Source organism: Hippocampus comes, unplaced genomic scaffold (genome assembly GCF_001891065.2).
Source record: "Hippocampus comes isolate QL1 unplaced genomic scaffold, H_comes_QL1_v1.1 scaffold82, whole genome shotgun sequence".
In the NCBI taxonomy this organism is placed as follows: Eukaryota; Metazoa; Chordata; class Actinopteri; order Syngnathiformes; family Syngnathidae; genus Hippocampus; species Hippocampus comes.
In genome coordinates, this window is record NW_017805135.1 from 1999170 (window position 1) to 2004972 (window position 5803).

At 42.7% G+C, this 5803-nt stretch overlaps 1 long non-coding RNA gene across 1 annotated transcript in view; it reads left to right on the forward strand.

Moving 5' to 3' along the window:
• The window catches only part of LOC109514016 (uncharacterized), a 17955-nt gene extending 15862 nt beyond the window's left edge, over positions 1–2093 (forward strand). Inside the window, exon 3 of the long non-coding RNA XR_002167914.1 lies at positions 1220–2093. This is a non-coding gene — a long non-coding RNA (uncharacterized LOC109514016). The remainder of the gene's footprint in view (positions 1–1219) is intronic.
• Positions 2094–5803: the final 3710 nt, after the last annotated feature.

Consider the following 5803-nt stretch of genomic DNA (forward strand, 5'->3'; position numbering starts at 1 on the left):
AAGTTTAGCATTCCTTTTGTGTCCAAAATTCCCTAGAAGGAGTACGAACTCTGAAATATGCCAAAATTTGCATCTTTGAACCAAAATGGCTGACTTCCTGTTCAGTTCTGGCCATGCCCCCTTGAGACTTTTTCGTGCATCCTGTTATGATAGACATGTCTTGCCGATTTTGTCTTTCTTGCTGAAACTGGTGTCGGGGACTAATTTATTTGAACTAACCAGGGGGGCACGACTGATTGTTTTGTGGTTGAGGGGAAAGACATCCATTTTTCATCGGGATTCACCCACCCATTTCTTGAGCCCCCCACCCTGCCCCCAAAAAGCAAAAAATAATAAACACAGCAATTTCATTGTCTCAAAATGTACAAGTTTTAGTTTTCTTATTTCGTTACCGGGCCTCCAGTTAGCTTTCAAAGGTCACTTTGCTTAACATCAGCACTACAGCTCACAATTATCTTTTGTTTGGAAGTTGGCGAACAGTGCACAGACAGTCCATATCGGCATTCAGGCCCAGCAACATGGCGATAATAAAACATCAGACTTGATTATAAAGCCAGAGCCCGATACAAGTGTTTGATCACACACTTGGGCGGCTGTGACTCACCACGTGAACACACACATGCACACACGCACTAACTCCCCGACACATGGTGAGAACATCCCCGGCCGAAAAACCTGCCTGGGCGCATTAGCCAGGATGACTTCAGACTCTGCGGACGCATCCAAAAATCCCGCCAGCAAAGCTCCGGGATCAGACAGGCTTGAGATCACAGTTGAAATGCACACGTACAAAGTGGCAAACATGTCGGATGGGCAGTGAGCAGCTGTTGTTTCGTGGCTCACACACCGTCAGAGAGCGCAGCTTGGCCTTAAACGCAGACGTCGGACTCCTCGTCATTTATTGAATATGATCTGATCCATTGTTTATGTTTGACCACGGATTTAGTCTTTGTTAAGCCCTGCGTGCGCAAGAATGTTGTCATTCAATCCCAAAAGCCAAAGCTAATGATTTATGTGCTCACGATGGAGTGATGACAATGTCACTGGACGCTTGACACTCCATTCCTCTAGGTGGCAGTAATATATAGAATTACAACTTTTGTTTGTGCGAATGTCCAAATGATCTTCGGAGCGAAGATGTCTGGCTTTTTTCTGAATATGTTTTTCCCTCTGTTTTATTTAAGACTCAAAGGATTTTTTTTATTTTTTATTTTTGCAGACATATTGCATTTGGCCCTACCACTTCACCCCCTAAAAGCCAGGCATCATGTGGCTGGCGCTATCGTGTATTGCACGACTCCGGCTTGTCAAGGTGGAAACCACCCAGTGTGCTGACACTTGCCCTCCGCGCCACCACAGTGACAGTAATTTTAACGCAGCCGGGGCGGAGCGGTCCCGGAGGTGCGCCATTAAAGTTCAGGTGAGGTTAATTGCCGAGCATTGTGAGGCCTGCTGCTGCGCACCGGGGTGGCGGGTGGTTTGTTGACGCCTCCCATTGACGATTCAGACATGACGCTACACCCGGCGGCTAGCACGGCGGGGGTTCAACCGTGGATTTACACGGCAAAATGCCTCCTGATGTCAATCATTCCCAAACATGCCTCCAAATGAAAGTCCAAGGGAAAATACTGCCCATTCACTGCACAGCAGCATGTGATTCACCACAGCGGTCAATCACAGTTCCACCACAGTCTGTTGTGTGACACGAGCCAAACCGCCACTTTCAAGCAACATTTTTATCCATCCATCCGATGTGGATGCTTAGCTGGATCCTATCCCAGCTGACTTTGGCCGAGGATCCTCCCAGAACCGCTCTCCAACCAATCGCAGGTCACTTATAAACAAACAACAGTTGAAACTCATGTTCACACGTCAGGACAATTTATTCAATGAATCGAATATCATTTTTTTTGTGGAAGCCGTAGTACCCAGAGAAAGGCCACACAGTAAGGTTGGGGCCGGGATTCAAACCCTCGACTTCAGAACTGCGAGGCGGATGTGCTATTCACTTTCCGCAATTCTGTTACAAAAAAAAAAAAATCCTTTAATTTAATTCCCAATTGGAATTCAGGTACAGTTGTGCCTCTACTTAGGAAATTAATTAGTTCTGGAAGAAATTTTTTTAACTAGAAGATTTTGTAAGTAGAGACTCATTTTCCATGCAAATGCCCTAATCTGTTCCAAGCCCCCCAAAATTCAGACAGAAATGTTTTCTCAAGCATAAAAATGCATCAAAATATGTAACAAATACATGTTACAATTAAATGATTGCACAATAAATGAGAGTTGTGCAAAATGTAAAAAACAAAGAATAAAGAATAACAATGATGGTCATTTAACGTTTAACTGCGTCCTCATCGTTTTTTGCCGTTTAATTCATGTTCTCTCTCAGAAGTGGTTTTTGACTGCCGTTTTGTCAAGAACTGATCCAAGGATGTTTGCTTTTGTCGGCTATTAACAATCCTTCGAAAATGTCCAAGGCAAACATCAGCAATGTGAGCGATCGCCGGACTGGTGAACACTTTTTCTGGGTGATTATCATTTACGTAAAACTATCGGAACGACTCATGGCCCGAGGGGCAAATGACGAGGACGCTGTGTAGACACACATCTATCTATCTATTTTTCTATCTGCACACATAGACATATACTGTAGAAGTACCTCTTAGCCAATGAGATGCCAGGATGTTGCTCGGTAATAGCCAATGGCAGAGCAGCAAGAAGTATGTTGCGCTCATGAAACTCGGAGCTGCGACTAGCAGACCATCCTGTATTTTTACCTTTCGTATCTTGAAAATTCTTTCGTAACAAGAGGCAATATTTTCCTGTCGAGGCGTTTCATAACTTGAAAATTTCGTATGAAGAGCCGTTCATAAGTAGACGTACAACTGTAATTTCTTTTTCATGGCAAATCCTCCAAAGTGATTATCACACTTTGACATCATGTTCCACTCTTATGGATGGCGTCAGTTTGAAAAGGTTGCCTTTTGAAGTAGAAACAGCAAAAGAAGCAGGAAAAAAACGAGTGCCACAAAGATGCACTCCTCTGTGTTTGAGTAAAGATGAGATTATATTGGATTAAAGGGGGGATTTTTGCAATGCAAATGAATGCACCTCCGAATCAATACGTCCTGTTCTACTCAATATACAAACTAATTAAGAGGTAATACAATCAAACCTGAATAAAATAGATTGCACGACTCGCTCAGAAAGAAATCCAATCAAAGCTTTTTATGTGAATAGATAAAATCTAAAGCGATCTCTCTTTGCAGGAATAATGACCGAGGCTTTGTGTCCATTTAATAAGGAAAACTTGTCTTAAGAGCCCGCACTCAATGTGCATATTCTAATCAATATGAATTACATAGGAGTTTATCTATGTTATCTGCTCCAGACCGCTAAGCTAATTAATGTTTTATCGAGTGTTTTAACTCAATTATTTCGCAAAGTCAAAGAGGTTCCGCGCAATTTTCCGTGCGCAGTCGGAAAAAAAAAGCCGTACCTGACATTTTGCTTGGGAAAAGTGCATGTCTACTCCGTCCAGCACCTCCGATTCATCCCTATGTGTTAAATCGCAAGTATTACGGCATTTAGCCAGGTAGTTATGACTCGAGATCAGTATTGGAAATCATACAATTTCACTTTTTTCAGTTGTGCACTAAATTCAAGGAATGAATAATAAAGCGTAGGTGATATTGTACCTGTTACATTATTTTAGCCAAGCACATTCCAATGCATATTGTGCCATTAGATTCACTTTTTGGATATATGAGAAGCATCCTGCGAGCATTTTAAAATCACCCTCCATTCCAATTGCCCAATCGGCATTTATTACTCCTTTCTGACCCGCACTTCTCTTCAACTGTTGCCCTGGGCCGTGCCAACGGCATTTTAAAATCCTCCGCAAGTCCATTGGCGCGGTCAGCAATTGTGGGTTTTGTTTAAGTCCCACCTTACGCTGTACCGCAGGCATTTTGAAATCATCCGTGATTCCATTCGATCAGTCGACATGAATGACTCCGATCTTTGTGACTTTGGTTTCTGCCTTCCTACTACGTCATTTTGAGAGGCTTTTCGGCCACCATTGTTGAAGTAGAAATAGATGTCAATCATTCCAGCGCAACTGACTGATTGCTTGGAAGTCACTTGGCTTACGTACATGAAGATTTGTTTTGAAGTTTTCATTGTGGCATATTCCAGGGCTCGTAGTATGACTGAACTCCTACCGGGGATATAAAACAGTGATGTAGTTGCATCCCAATCAGTCATCTGTCTTTGGAGCCATTTCCAAATGACCCTAAACCAAAACGCAGAGGAATTCACGTCTTAAGTTTGTTTTGTCTGTTCCAATGCTAATAATTTCAATTTTTATTGACACCGTTACAGAGGTATTAATGTAACAGCGCAGTTGTAGTTGACATTGGTGAAAAACCAAACTGTATTATTCACTGCAGTTCTGCACACCTCATGGCTAATTTAATCAAATGAATGCAACGCATGGTGTACCACATACCCGATTCACATGCGGTCGTGTCATTTGTCAGAATATTGAGTTTGAGTGATTATATGTGCATACAAGCAAAATGACGATTTAAAATGAGAGCGCCATTGCTAAACCTTTACATAATATGCCGACGAAAATTTCACTCTCTGGGAATTGTAAGGCATCCCTTTGAGGTTGCTTTCACCAAAACGACAGAATTCTAAAGTACACCGAAATGAAAAGTGCTGCATTTACTCAATTATATTTCATCAAGTGGTTGCGCGAACTAAAATCATGTGTCTCCACATTCACTTTCAAGTAGATGTATTTAACCCTTTCAGGGACAGCGGTTACTACAGTGGACAGCTTATCAGGTTATCAGGTAACACGGTGCATGAAAGGGTCGAAGGAGTAAATTCAAACGACATTTTTTTTTTTTTGTGTATGACATTTAACTTGAATACTAGTGAAGGGCGACTTGTCGCGACTTTGAAAATGACCAATGACTTTCAAATGGTGATATGTAATATTGTGGGGCGCTTTGGAAATAATTCGGCGGAGATACATTTTGCAGAGGCTATTTCCCCTCCTCCATCCTGCTCCCTCCGACCCCTCTTCTTGCGCTTCATTCCAGCTGATTGCTCATTTTCTAATGCTAATGCCGCTACAGGCCGCAGCTCGGGTTTCTCCCCTGTCAGCTGGCCACTGGGACTGTGGGACGGATCTAATGGGCTCTGACAGGAGGGAACTGATCTCATTCAAAGGGGATTTGATATGTGGCATGAATGCGGCCACGCTCAATGGACATATTAATGGTCGTTATCATTCACAGATTTCGTGGCCATTCATAAAGCACCGTATGTTTTTATTTAAAAAAAATAAAATAATTCCACCCACTTATTTTCTTCCCATGACTTATAGATGCGTGGTGCATTGTTTTCACTGCCTTTTAGCAAACACATCAAACCGAGGCCGTAAATAATAACACGGTGGGTGTTGTTTACAATTCAATTACAATCGCATGGCGGCAGACAATAAGACAAAGGTTCCTCTTGGTCACAAGAGACGCCAGTGTGGGATCAGGCAGTCAATATTTAGCCCTCCCTCAATAGGATTTACGGCTGAAATGTCTCCCCGCGCATTCAAAGTATTGTCTGTCTGAAGAAAAAGTGAAGGGAAGGAAAAATAAGAGGGACGACAACAATGAGCCATTAAAGTTCAGGTGAGGTTAACGGCGCGGTCGTTAAACCCCGTCGCTGCGCTTTTGTGCCACAGTCACCATAGTTTTCGACTTGTTTTAGGGCTTTGAATGATGGCTAG